Raw genomic sequence first — 15,122 nt, forward strand, 5'->3', positions numbered from 1 at the left:
CTGCAAGTGGATCACTCACCACCAGTCAGCTTGATAAGAGAGCCAGTTTGGTGTAGCGGTTAAGTGTGCAGACTCTTATCTGGGAGAACCGGGTTTGATTCCCCACTCCTCCACTTGCAGCTGCTGGATTGGCCTTGGGTGAGCCATAGCTCTCTCGCAGAGTTGTCCTTGAAAGGGCAGCTGCTGTTAGAGCTCTCTCAGCCCCACCCACCTCACAGGGTGTCTGTTGGCGGGGAGGAAGACAAAGGAGTTTGTGAGCCACTCTGAGACTCTGAGATTCAGAGTGAGGGCTGGATATAAATCCAATATCATCTTCTTCTTCTTCTTCTTCTTCTTCTTCTTCTTCTTCTTCTTCTTCTTCTTCTTCTTCTTCTTCTTCTTCTTCTTCTTCTTCTTCTTCTTCTTCTTCTTCTTCCTTAATGGCCATCCCTGCCCTTTCCATTACTCTCTTTTGGCCCAAACCAAGATCTGACCCTGGAAACAATTATTTTCTTTTATTTTTCATTACATATACATGTTGATCAAGCAAAATGTGTCCTAATGGTCACTAGAGTGTGTGAGAAAGTAATGAAGGAGAGGCTGGTCAAAGGCTGGAATAGAACTTCCTTATGAAAGATTGTGTTTGCTGTAATGCCACTTGTAGGAGGGGGAGCTGCACCCTTTGTGCAATGTTGGTTTCTCAAAAACATCTGGTTAGCCGCAGCAGAAATGGAATACTGAACTAGATGGGTGCCAGGGTCATAGTTTGACTAAGGCACCAAAAAAGTCTTGGGCCAGCCCTGGATGTGTCACAATTCCAAGTAAATTTGGACTTGTGGGACACCATACCGAAAGGGCTGGGAATGACCATTTTAGGAAGCACATCATAAAAGGCAGCAGTTTTAGACCACCAATTGGTGCTTGATATGTGCTACCTCTAAATGATTTCTACCTGTCAGGATCTGCTCCTCAGGCAATTATCTAATTCCCCCCAGGATAACTAGAGTATATGAGATGTAGTTAACCTATACTGATCATCATGAGTGGCTACTTCTAAAGAACCAGTGTGATGGGGTGGTTAAGAGTGACAGACTCTAATCTAGAGAACCAGGTTTTACTCTCCATTTCTCCTCATAAGAAGCCTGCTGGGTGACCTTGGGCCAGTCAAAGTTCTCTCAGAACTCTCTCAGTCACGCCTACCTCACAGGGTGCCTGTGGTGGGGAGAGGAAAGGAAGGTGATTGTAAGCTGCTTTGAGACTCCTTCAGGGAGAGAAAAGTGATCTCACCACAGGCACCCAACTCCTACTCTTCTTCTTCTCCTCCTCCTCCTCCCATTACTCACCACCTTCCTTCAAACAATGTAGTAAAATCATATGGGGAAGCATTTTTTGACGGCCTTCAGAAATGGTTACCTGTCAGGATCTCCACAAATATTGTGATCCTCCCGCCACCCAGAAATGGAAGAGTTAGACAAAGAAGCAGAAGAAGCAGATAGGTTTTGACCTCTCAGTAACACAATCCAGGACTGTGTCACTCATATTTGAATAGCCACCAGAAGATAGGAGGGCCTCTCAACAGTTAATTGTAAGGTTAGCGTAAGTAGGTCACTGTTTAATGGCTTCCCATGAAACATGAGCGAATGTGTCTTGTTAACATAGTGACTTATTTATGACTCAGCCCTATACTGTAAGTGTGAAGACATGTGCTCATCGTATAAGCGGCGGTGTGGTTTGGATTAGCTTAAAAACTTTGATTGCCATCATGTTCCAGCCTCAGGGCCTTTGCAAATCCAACTGCCTAAACACCATCCAGAGGTAAGATTTTGTGCCAAAAAGAAAGCTGGGGAGAAACGAAAAGAGGTAAGGTTATGAAACCCTGACCTGGATAGCCCTGACCTAGGCCAGGCTAGCCTGATCTTATCAGATCTCAGAAGGTAAGTAGGGTCAGCCCTGCTTAGTATTTGGATGGGAAACCCCCAAGGAAGTCTGGGGCCATGACATGGAAGCAAGCAACGGCAAACCACCTCTGAAAGCCTCTGACCTTGAAGAACTCTACAGGGTCGCTGTTAAGTCAGCAAAAAAAAAAGTTATGAAAGAAAGAATTTGGAATATAAAAGAGCAGTAATAGAACTGTATGACACTCACTCAACTTGGACAATTCATCAGAAATAAAATGGAGGGCCACCACAAGATGTGAAGCAAGGTCCATAGGGTTACAAAAGTTTACCAAGAGAAGTATCTATAAAGAACCATGGCACATGGAAAACCTTTTGGGAAAAGAAGGGTGACAGATAGATCCAGTATTTTGCCACAGGACTGTTTCGAAGAGGAGATAATCTCTTCCTTACAGTGGCTCTCCAGGTTCTCAGAGAGCCAGTCTGGTGTAGTGGTTAAGTGTGCGTAATCTTATCTGGGAAAACCGGGTTTGATTCCCCACTCCTCCACTTGCACCTGCTGGAATGGCCTTGGGTTAGCCATAGCTCTGGCAGAGGTTCTCTTTGAAAGGGCAGCTGCTGTGAGAGTCCTCTCAGCCCCACCCACCTCACAGGGTGTCTGTTATGGGGGAGGGAGATAGACTGTGAGCCGCTCTGAGATTCGGAGTGGAGGGTGGGACATAAATCCAATTTCTTCTTCTTCCAGCCCCTGAGATGCTGGTGGGCTTCTTGCTAGCACACTAGTCCACTCAGTGGTGGTCATTCAGAAAGCATGATTCTCTGTTCCAAATTTTCTGCTACTCTGCTATTATAGTGCGCCATTTCCAGCTTGGAATGAATAAATATTTATCCCATTTGTTAATTGCATTTGCATCTCATTTTTTTGCTTCATAGCAGACCTGCTTAGTTTCAAAAAGGCCACTTTTAGACTGTGCTTTGGGATCGGGGGGAGGGGAAAACAAAAGGCAACTGGCAAAGCATGAAGATGTGTGAAACTGCGTTATAGTGAATCAGACCATTGGCCCATCTTGGTCAGTACTGTCTATTCAGACAAACAGTGGCTCTGGAGCTTCTCAGTTAGAGGTCTTTCACATTACCTCCTACCTGGTTCTTTTTAACTGGAGATGCCAGGGATCGAACTTGGGACCTTCTGCATGCAAAGCAGAAGTTCTTCCATGAAGCCACAGCCTGAAGCCCTGAAACATATTGGTGTCTGATGCAGACCATCCAAATGGTGTACCTATGGAGATAAAAATACAATAATACGTGAACATTGACAGCACACTGCTCTGTCCTTTAATGACAGGGGCCTTAGTTCAGTGGAAGATCCTCTGCTTTGTATACAGAAGGTCCCGCTCACAGGTTCAATCCTCACCATCTCCAAGTAAAAGTACCAGGCACTAAACTATGGGAAAGGACTCAGCCTGAGACCTTGGAGAGCTGCTGCCCATCAGAGTACACAATACTATGACAGACCAAGGGTCAGATTCAGTAGAATCCTCCAAGTATGACACCTGCAGGAATTCATTGTCCCCTGCCTAATGGCTGGTCTTGCCAGCTATCATGGTGTTACAGCAACTTATACCATACAGAAAGGTGATGTTTGAGATCTTTCTGCCTCTGCCTGCCTTACACCACCACCCCCAGTTGCTAATTCTCTCCATCAGCTTTCCCCAACATGGTGAGCTATGCCAGATGCCTCAATCCACATTGATGCCCTTCTCAAATGTTGGCACCTCAAGAAAAGTTGTCACTACATGATACAAAGCGATAATGATCATCTTTAGACTGTACACCTGCAGGCAGGGGCGTTCTTGTTGCTTATCCTCAAGACACGTTGAATTTAAGGAGATAAGATGGGATAGAAATGTGGTCAATCAGGATCCCCATCATAGGACGATGCACAGCTAAGAACTGCCCCAAATTTTGTGAATTCCAGCACTCATGTTGACGAGGGAGGGCTATGCCTCTGCAGTAGAGCCTCTTTCTGGCATGCAGAATATCCCAAATTCAGGCCCCAGCATCTCTAGTTAAAGAACCAGGCAGTAGATAATGGGAAAGACCTCTGACTGAGAGCCATTGCCAGTCTGAGTAGACAATACTGACCTTGATGGACCAAGGGGCTGATTCAGTAGAAGGCAGTTTCATGTCAACTTCATGTCAACCATCTTCTTAGGGCTTCCAATCCCCAGTAGGGGATAGGGGATCCCCCAGTTTGCTGGTCTCCTGCACTTCAGGGTTATCAGAAAGCAGGGGCGGGGAGGAAAATGTCTGCTGGGCACTCCATTACATCCTATGGAGACTTGTCCCCATTGGCCCTAGGGTATAGAGAATTGATTTGTGGGTATTTGAACTCTGGGGAGGGCTGCTTTTTGAGGTAGATGCACCAGATTTTCAGCATAGCATCTGGTGCCTTTTTTTTTTTCAACCCCCCCCCACCAAGTTTTAAAAAGTTTGGACCGGGGGATCCAATTCTATGAGCCTCCAAAGAAGGTGCCCCTCCTCCATTATTTCTAAGGGGAAAGCATTTTAAAAGAGCACGGTCCCTTTAATTGTGATGGCCAGAACTCCCTTCAGAGATCAATTATGTTTGCCATAACCTTGCACCTTGCTCCACCCCCAAAGTCCCCAGATATTTTCTGAGTCAGACCTGGCAATCCTACTTGTGATGTGTCATGCCTCTCATGGCAGCCATTTTATGGTAGCACCCTCCACACTTCCTCAAATTCCAGAAGTGCCCACAAGGCCTCGACAAAGTTGGGGACCCCACTCTAACTACAAAATAGGATTCTTTTTGGGAATTAATATGCCCAGAACAGAGTTCTAGTCTCTTGCCTCAACAACAGATGATTGTGACCTGTTTCCCTTTTTTCTTTATTCATTGTAGCTTTCCACTCACTTAGGATGGGGAGAGGGAATCAGCTGAAAGCAGGTTAGAATGACCTAATAAGTTTTTTTTCTCCCCTGTTCCATCTCCAGCCCTATGGTAATTCACAACCTTTCAGCTGCTTAACTGCTTAAATCACATTTGTTCTCTGTGATACAAGACTTTCCTTCTCATTCCCACTGGATTATCAAGTATTGTCGTTCTGACCACAGACTGCCAGGTAGCAAAAGTGTGAAGATTAAACAACCTTCCGAGAGCCGCTTTCTGTTCAAAAAAAGGCCTTTTCATCAGGACAGCCAGTTTCCAAATAGACTTGGGAAAATGTAAAAGCTTATTTAATACTATTTTTAAATCCTATTTTCTACGGGAGGCAATACAAGTTCATGTTTGCCATTAAGGGAGGCCAGACCTAGCATGTTATTTTCATAAGAATTGGGGAGTTTTGCAAGTTATTTCATGTCACTTTCTGTTAGTATTTTTTTATTTATTATCATCAGCATTATTCCTTTTCTATCTGCACATTTGGCATTGTTCCTTCTGTAGGGAGGTGAGGGGCAGGATAAAGACCTTTTCGCTAACTTGGAGCAGTAATTCACAACTATCAAGAACTATGAAGAGAAGCAGTCCCCTCCTTTTTTATAATAATATAATAATAATAATAATATTTAATTTGTATCCCGCCCTCCCCGCCGAAGCAGGCTCAGGGCAGCTCACACAGCATAACATAAAATACAAACATTACAATGATAAAAGCAAACTGTTTACACAACATATTACAATTCACTTATATATACTATTACATTAAAACCATCTAATTAAAACATCAAATTCAGTTCCAGCAAATTAGTTTGGTGCTACAGTCTTGAAGTTACCTTACAACTTCACGTGACGACGGTACAATAGGTTCCACATTAAGAAAAAGCCAGCTGAAAGAGGGTTGTCTTGCAGGCCCTGCAGAAATGGGCAAGGCTTCGCAGGGTCCGCACCTCCTCTGGTAATTGGTTCCACCAGTGGGGAGCTGTGATCGAAAAGGCCCTTTCTCATGTAGCTTTCAGTTTGGCTTCCTTCGGCCCAGGGATTGTCAAAAGATTTTGCGAACCAGATCTCAGTACCCTCTGGGGAACATATGGGGAGAGACAGTCCCTAAGGTAGGCAGGTCCTCGGCCATATACGGCTTTAAAGATAATAACCAGCACCTTGTAATGAATCCGGTACACAATTGGCAGCCAGTGCAGTTCCTGCAGCCCCGGCTGTATGTGCTCCCACTTAGGGAGCTCCAATAACAGCCTGGCTGCGGCGTTCTGCACTAGCTGCAGTTTCCGGGTTCAGCACAGGGGCAGCCCCATGTAGAGGGCATTACAGTAGTCCAACTTTGAGGTGACCGTTGCATGGATCACTGTTGCCAGGTCATCGTGCTCCAGGAAGGGGGCCAACTGCCTTGCCTTCCTAAGATGAAAAAAGGCAGATTTAGCAGTGGCCGCTATCTGGGCCTCCATTGACAGGGAAGACTCCAGTAGCACCCCAAGCTCTTGACCTTGTGCGCCATTTCCAATGGCACACCGTCAAAAGCTGGTAGGGGGATTTCCCTTCCCAGGCTGCCACGGCTCAGGCAGAGGACTTCTGTCTTCGCTGGGTTCAACTTCAACCTACTCAGCCTGAGCCATCCTGCCACGGATTGCAACACCAGGTCCAGATTTTCTGGGACGCAGCCAGGCTGGCCATCCATCAGTAGATAGAGCTGGGTGTCGTCAGCGTATTGGTAACAACCCAGCCCATACCTCCGGGCAATCTGGGCAAGGGGGTGCATGTAGATGTTAAACAACATCGGGGAGAGCACCGCCCCCTGTGGCACCCCACAATTAAGTGGATGCCTCTAGGACAGATCTCTCCCAATCACCATCCTTTGCCCCCGACCGTTAAGGAAAGAGGAAAGCCAATGCAAGGCCAACCCCTGAATTCCTGCGTCGGTGAGGCGGCGGGTCAGTAACTGATGGTTGACCGCATCGAACGCAGCCGATAGGTCTAACAACATCAGCACCACCGAGCTGCCTCGATCCAGATGCTGCTGGAGGTCATCCACCAGGGTGACCAGCACTGTCTCTGTCCCATGTCCTGGACGAAAACAGGACTGGTAAGGATCTAGGATGGAAGCGTCATCCAGAAAACTCTGCAACTGTAACGCTACTGCCCTCTCAATAATTTTGCCCAAAAAGGGCAAATTTGAGACCGGCCGGTAATGAGCCAATTCAGCTGGATCTGATGTAGCCTTTTTCACGAGAGGGTGGACCACAGCCTCTTCAAGAGACGTTGGAAAAAGCCCCTCTAAGAGGGATCTATTTACGATATCCCATAATTTTACAAGATAACCCAAAGCTTTCTTTCTCTCTGAGTAACAGGATTCACTGAGTATTTCAGCAGCTTGTTCACACTGCTACGGGTAAGCTTGCATCAGCATTTTTTAATACTAAATTCCTTTATTCACACAGGTTTATTCCTCAGCTGAGAAGGAGGGAAAACGCACTTTGGACTAAATCTTGGAGCAAAACTGGCATTTTTTCTGGAGTGGTCTTTGTGGCATCTGTCTATTTAAACACACACACACAGTCCACAAATAAATTTATTTAACTCATTTACATCCCACCATTCCCCTCAATGGGGACTCAAAGCAGCTTATGTCCTCTGTTTTATCCTAACAACAACCCTGTGTTTTATCCTAACAACAGCCCAAGGTCACCCAGCAAGTTCCATGGTACGAGTGGGAATTCAAACCTTGGTCTTATAGATACTACTGCAACTCTCTTAATGACTACACCACACTGGTTTTGGGAGCAGTTTTCAAAGGTGAGGAGAGAATGTATCTATGTACCTCTTTCTTCCAGATCTTTGTCAAATCTACCAGGGGTCAAGCCATAACAATGTTGGAAAGAGAAAGAGTTGAAACATAATAATGTTGGAAAGAGAAAAAGAAAAAGAGGTGGACTCAGCAGAATCATAGAGTTGGAAGGGACCTCCAAAATCATCTAGTCCAACCCCCTGCACAATGCAGGAAATTCACAAATACCTCCCCCTAAATTCACAGGATCAGCATTGCTGTCAGATGGCCATCTAGCCATCTCCAAAAAACATCCAAAGAAGGAGAGCCCACCAAGGAACTGCTCTGTCAGGAAGGTCTTCCTAATGTTGAGCTGGAAACTTTTCTGATTTAATTTCAACCCATTGGTTCTGGTCCTACCTTCTGGGGCCATAGAAAACAATCCCTCGCCATTCTCATTCTTCATAGGACTTGGTCTCCAGACTCCTCACCATCTTCATTGCCCTCCTCTGGACCAATACTCCCTCTAAGCTGTGCAGTCTTGTTATCAAAAACTGTACTTTGTGAGCAACTGTCATTAAAATTGTGGGCTATTGTATAAATTAGCTTCCTCTGGGGCCATTTTTCCTGAGCTAAGACAAAAATGTGTGAGCTGAAGGTTAAAAAAACTGTGAGCTAGCTCACACTAACTCATCTTAGAGGGAACACTGCTCTAGACCCATTCCAGCTTGTCTATATCCTTCTTAAAATGTGGTGCTCAAAACTGAACACAATACGCCAGGTGAGGCCTTACCAGAGCAAAGTGATACCATCACTTCACGTGATCTGGACACTATACTTGTTAATACAGCCCAAAATTGCATTTGCCTTTTTAGCCACTGCATCACACTGTTGACTCATGTTCAGCATATGGTCCACTAAGACCCCTAGATCCTTTTCACACATACTACTGCCAAAACAAGTCTCCCCCATCCTATAATGATGCATTTGATTTTTCCTACCTAAATGCAGAACTGTTAACATTTGTCTTATTTGTTTTTGTCCAGTTTTCCAGTCTATCAAGATCATCCTGTCTCCAGTCTGTCTTCTACTGTATTTACAACCCCTCCCAATTTAGTATCATCTGCAAATTTAATAAGCATTTCTTCTATCCCTTCATCCAAATCATTTATAAAGATGTTGACCAAAACAGGTCCCAGGACAGATCCTTGAGGCACTCCACTTGTCACTCCTCTCCAAGAGGATGAGGAACCATTCACAAGCACTATTTGGGTGTGATCTGTCAACCAGTTACCTATTCCTAACATCACCTACTACTGCTTGGTCCTTTTAATTAGAGATGGTGTGGATTGAATCTGGGACCTTCTGCATGCCAAACACAGGCTCTACCACGGAGATATGCCCCGATCCCTTAGCATTTTTGCTGAAACAAAAGATTTCCATCAGGAAAACACAGCTTCCTTGCAGTCCCCCTCCTGCTGCGGCCTTATACCCCCCTATCCTGAAATGCTGCTCCTGGAGGAGAGTGGACCTCCCCACCCTGTAAAGCATGAGATAGGGCAGGGGTGGCCAAACTGGCTCAGGAGCCACATGCGGCTCTTTCACACATATTATATGGCTCCTGGAAGTCATGGAGGAACTTAATGCAGATTGACTCTCAAGTCTTCCCTATGCTGGTCTTATGGGGACTGTTATTCCCAGCTTTTGCTCTTTAAACAGTCTCCTTCAAAATGGTCGTGTTATATAGTTATATATCTTTCTGTACAAAGAAAGTATTTAAGAATTTTCATAAACATGTGTGTGTGATATTTGTTCATGTCTTGAGGCTCTCAAACATCTGATGTGTATTCTATGTTAAACAAGTTTGGCCACCCCTGAGATAGGGGGAGTCAGAGGTCTACAGAAGGATGGAAAGTCCCAGTGCAGCTCTTACTTATAAGGGACAGGGTCTCCAACTTCCCCTGGAGATCCCCAGGGCTTTTTTTTGGAAGCAAGAATTCCTTTGCATATTCGGCCACGCACCCCTGATGTAGGCAATCCTCCTGGAGCTTACAGTAGGCCCTGTACTGAGTGCTCTGTAAGGTCTTGGAGGATTGGCTACATCAGGGGTGTGTGGCCTAATATGCAAAGGAGTTCCTGCTACCCCAAAAAAAGCCCTGGAGATCTCCGTGCATTAATGATTCATACAGAGCTCTAACAGGTGGTAACTCTACGTTAGGAAAGATGGTATGATCCTATCAATACCTGACACAACGACATGTCTCAATTACCTGGCAGAGGAAGACAGGAAAGGAGGCAAGTTCAGAGCCGTGAGTCATGCAAAAATCATGCACCTCCTATATGGATATGTGCTTTGGTCTCATGACTCCTTTAATAATTAATTCATTAATTAGCTTCTTGCTCTGCTCTAGCAGTTCTCAGTGTGTCCCAGTACATGGTGAAAAGTCTGCTGTGAAAGGGATGTCAGATCCTTGTTGGAAACAGGATTGGAAAACTATTTCTTGGGGTGCCCTCTTTCTTCAGGCAAGAAGACAGGGAAGGCTCACTCAAACCCACTTCTACCCCCAAAGTGGTACGGTTCCCCTCTTCCCCAGGCTGCGCTGCTTCCTGAACAAGATCAGTTCTAAGCAGCCTTGCTGGAAAATCCCGTGAAATAAATGGGATTAGATTGAAATACTCAGTGGGTAACCACATTTCCTTATCTTATGTTAACAACCCTTTTGGGTAAATGACTATTGCTTCCATTTACAGCCATCATAATAGAATAGTTTATTATCTGCTGTTTAAGCTGCGAGGCTGTAATAGTGTCGACAAAACTTCGAGCGGGCAGGTGTCTGTAAAAACTGCACAGTGGAAAAGAATATTTCAATGATGCTCAAGTCATTAACTTCCTGAAGTCTGTTATCTCCAATGAGCTCTTCTTTTTTTCTAACGTCTCTCCTTCATGTCCTATCTGACTGCTCCGAACCCCAGAGCAGGCATTTTGTACATCCTCAGCACCTGCTGAATTAAAAACTCAAAATAAGACATTTCAGAAGCATCAGTTAAGAACATAAGAGCCCTGCTGGATCAGACCAGTGGTCTATCTAGTCCAGCATCCTATCTCACACAGCAGCCAGTTCCTGAGAGCCAGTTTGGCGTAGTGGTTAAGTGTGCGAACTCTTAACTAGGAGAATCGGGTTTGATTCCCCACTCCTCCACTTGCACTTGCTGGAATGGCCTTGGGTTAGCCATAGCTATCGCAGTTGTTGTCCTTGAAAGGGCAGCTGCTGTGAGAGCCCTCTCAGCTCCACCCACCTCACAGGGTGTCTCTTGTGGGGGAAGAAGATATAGGAGATAGTAAGCCGCTCTGATTCAGAGAGAAGGGCAGGGTATAAATCTGCAGTCTTCTTCTTCTTTCTCTGGATGGCCAACATCAGGACATAGAGGCCAAGGCCTTCCCCTGATGCTGCCTCTTGGCTCTGGAAGTCAGAGGATTAGTGCCTCTGAATGTGAAGGTTCCCCTCAGTCACCATGGCTAGTAGCCATGGATCGACTTCTCCTCCATGAATCTATCTAATCCCCTTTTAAAGCTGTCTGTGCCTGGCAATGTCTGTTTCCATGGTTCGCTCCATGATTGGATATCAGGCTGATTTTGTTTTCTTTTGACCACTTCTTCCAATAAGTTCAATGAAACAACTTTTTATGAATCGTCAGAAAGCTGATGGTTTGAAATGAAGTGAACCTTTCTGAAACAAAAGCAGTACTTTTGCCTAGGGGCTATAAAGCTAATAATTCTCTTCAGGACTTTTTTTTGTAGCATGAACTCCTTTGCATATTAGGCCACACACCACTGATGTAGCCAGTCTTCCTGGAGCTTACAGTAGGCCCTGCACTAAGAACCCTGTAAGCTCTTGGAGGATTGGCTACATCAGGAGTCTGTGGCCTAATATGCAAAGGAGTTCCCGCTACAAAAAAAGCTCTGTGTTGGTCTGAAGCAGCAACCTATAAGACTAACAAAATGTTGTTCAAGGCTTCCTTGTGCAAGCACGCTTCTTCAGATACTATGCCACTGGACTGACCCTCATCCCTTTGGCCAGCTTGGAGAATGCATTTAAAGTTAAATCCCTCTCTCTCCCTTCCCATCTTCCTTCCTTGCGTCTCTCAAACATCTGACATTCATGTCTTACAGCTTTCAAGCATCTGACATTTATTTTATGTGGCTTTTACATTAAGCAAGTTTGGCCATCCCCGATATATATCTTCTGCTCTCTCTTACCTGGGTTTTGAGCTGTAGGAACCTTTTTGGAGTTAATCTGTTCACAATAAATTCAATATATCATGTAAGATATGCTTCTGGTTTTGTAAGTAAAAAGTCTTTCCCTAGTTCCCATTAGAGTCAGGTCATCTTTGTAATTTGTTTGAACAGCATTTTCCCCTTAACTGGGAAATGTGGAGGATTGGGGATACTGCGGACAGCTTCTGTGCTTCCAAGAAAAAAAAAATGTTTAACGTTTAATTCAATGTGCCATATTACCATGGCCAGATCACTGTGACCTTGATAGCCAATTCTAACCTGATCTCGTCAGATCTCAGGAGCTTAGCAGCATCAGTTCTGTTTAGTACTTGGGAGACCACCAAGGAATTCCAGGGCTGCTAGGCAGAGGTAGGCAAACAACCACCAGCACTGCCACATCAGACTGTCCTAGGGAAAACAAGCAACAGTGCCATGACACATTTAAGTCCAAGCCTCAGATTTAGCAGGAGCTCACAGGAGCACAGCTCCTGAACCTTTCTGATGGCTCCCCCTTTTCCTCCCCATCTACCTTGTCCATTGAATAGGCGGTACAGCTGCATAACAATCCCTGGATTAGGAGAGCGGGCAGCCAGCCAGCCACCAGGGGCTTTGCAACCCCCCCCCCCCAGCAGCCCTCCTTAACCCCTGGAGAAGCCCATGCCACCCCTTCTCCATGTCTTATGTGATTTTGGGTGGTGGGTGGCTTGATGGCCTTTTGACTGTGGGGGCTGGCTCTCTAGCCAGCCCAAGCAGGCCTTGCTTGCCCGGGGCTCTCCTTCTTGCATCGGGTTGCTTTTGGCTGAGGGGGGGATATGCTAATGAGCTCCGCCACCTATTTTTCTACAAAACAACCCCTGTTTAAATCTACTATATTTCTGGTAACTTACATTTTCATATAATTTTGCTTAGCCCTGATGTCAATGAACATGACTCTTCCTTTCCCTCCTCTTTTCCAAATACCTGTGACTTTCAGATCAGAAATTTGCTTTTCTGGGATCCTGATCCACTGACGTAAATGGGAGGAAACCTACCATTGGGAATGCTAGGGATAAAGTTACCAGATCCAAGATTTTTATAACGAGAGATGCTAACACAGTGTCTGTGTTGGCCATCTAATGGCCAACACAGCCCTGCCTGCAGATCTGTGGATGCAGAAAAATCCTAAAATTAGAAAAAGGGATTAGAAAACCATCCAACCAAACAGAGAACAGTTGCCTGAGCAAGAACACAACACTTTTCTCTGGATGCAGAGGGCACAGGAGGACAAGGAGGTTAGAGGAGGGAGATGCAGAAGCGGCTGCCCTCCGCCCCTGAGGCTGTGAAACTGGAGATGGATGTTGGAGGAGACATGGAATCTGCCAGCCCCCCTGCACTGAGGCAACAACATGGGTGGGCTGGCGTTGAAGCACAGAACCCCTCAGAAATCCCCTCCACCCTCAGGTGCTACCCTGGCAGCCATGTTGGAGAAGAGTGGGAGAGGGGGCACAGGAGTCCTCGCTGCGCCTCTGGCCATCAAGATGGCAGTACCAAAAGTGAGTGTGGAGGGAGAAGCCTGAGCTACCATGGGAGCAGCCCAGGGATTAGGGGACATGATGAGATCCCCCCTGCAAGAGCCTTGAAGGCCCCCACTTGTATATATCTATTTCTGTCCCATACCACAAAGAGGATATGTTCAATAAAGCCTCAAAATGGAGCTAGACACACACCAGGGGCATTGCTCTGTAAACATGAAGGAAATCCCAGGGTTGCAGAAAAATCTGAAATCACCCCTCAATATTTCAGGGGAGGAAAAGAAAACCCCAAATAAGAGAAACAATGCCTGTAGCATTAAGAAAGGAATGTCTACTGAACTCTCAGTGCCAGTTGAGGGGTTGCTAGGCGACCATAACCATATTGCCAAGTCTTCCAGGCCTTGTTTTCTGAAAGGCAAAGCTGGAGGAGCAAGTGAGGACTGGGATGTCGAACCAGTCCTGTAAAAGTCCCCCCTCCCCCCTTTGCTATCAGTCCCTTGTGGAGAAGGACTCACTGGAGACTGGCCCAGCCAGCAGCAACTAATGGAAACTAATGGATTGCATGCACAGCTTGAGTGCTGCCACAACTCAACCCAGACGAGGCCTGTCCACCATGCAGCCCAGCCAGACTTTTCCCAGGGAGACACTGCCAGGGGTAGGGAAGGAGAGAAAGCTGAAGACAGAGGCAAAGAAAGGTAGGTGGGAAGGAGAGAAAGAAGCAGGTGCAGCCACACCGCTGGGTCTGGCCCAACACTAGCAGACATCACTGCACAACTGGGGCTGGTCTGGGGCTGAGGGGCACCACACAACTCAGCTGGGAGAGCAAAGGAGGGAAAGCTGGAGACGGGGTAGATAAAAGGTCAGTTAGCTGGAAGGTGGAAAGGAGAGAAGGAAGCAGGAAAAGGGGAGGCGCTGTGGGAGCTTTCAGGGAGGGGAAAAAGAAAATAGTGGCAATTAGGGCTGCCAATCCCCAGGTAGGCAGGGGAAACAAAGCAGCATGCTACTGTGATTTTAAAAAGGTAAAGGTAGTCCCCTGTGCAAGCACCAGTCCTTTCTGACTCTGGGGTGACGTTGTTTTTACGTTTTCACAGCACTTTTTACGGGGTGGTTTGCCATTGCCTTCCCTAGACTACACTTTCCCCCCCCAGCAAGCTGGGTGCTCATTTTACCGACCTCAGAATGATGGAAGGCTGAGTCAACCTGAGCCGGCTACCTGAAACCAGCTTCCGCCGGGATCGAACTCAGGTTGTGAGCATAGAGTTCAGACTGCAGTACTGCTGCTTTACCACTCTGTGCCACGGGGCTCTTTACTGTGATTACCAGCCTCAAAAAGTCAAACAAAGAAAGCAAATAGAGAAAAATATCTATATCAAAGGAATATTTGTATTAATTAATGAACCACAGTCACTCAGTCTCTCAAATCGTGCAAAAGACATGAAATCTAGCTGGAGACTGAAGCCTATGGCATTTTTACCCAAAGTATAAGATTGTTTATGAAGAGCTAGAAAAAGCTAGAGCGAAACAAGGGCACCAATATGACCTTGTGGCTGTATTGAACTGCTGGCTGCTTTCCTTGAAGACTTTTGGACAAAGTGGATTTATTTCACGATTTCACCAGAATCATCCCTAAGGAAAATCAGCACAGTAGTGCTACAGAAATAGTGGGTCTGGCATCCAGTGAACACGTCATTTGCACAATTTAAGAGACTGAGTGACTGTGGTT

Source organism: Heteronotia binoei, chromosome 2 (assembly GCF_032191835.1).
Source record: "Heteronotia binoei isolate CCM8104 ecotype False Entrance Well chromosome 2, APGP_CSIRO_Hbin_v1, whole genome shotgun sequence".
Taxonomy (NCBI): Eukaryota; Metazoa; Chordata; class Lepidosauria; order Squamata; family Gekkonidae; genus Heteronotia; species Heteronotia binoei.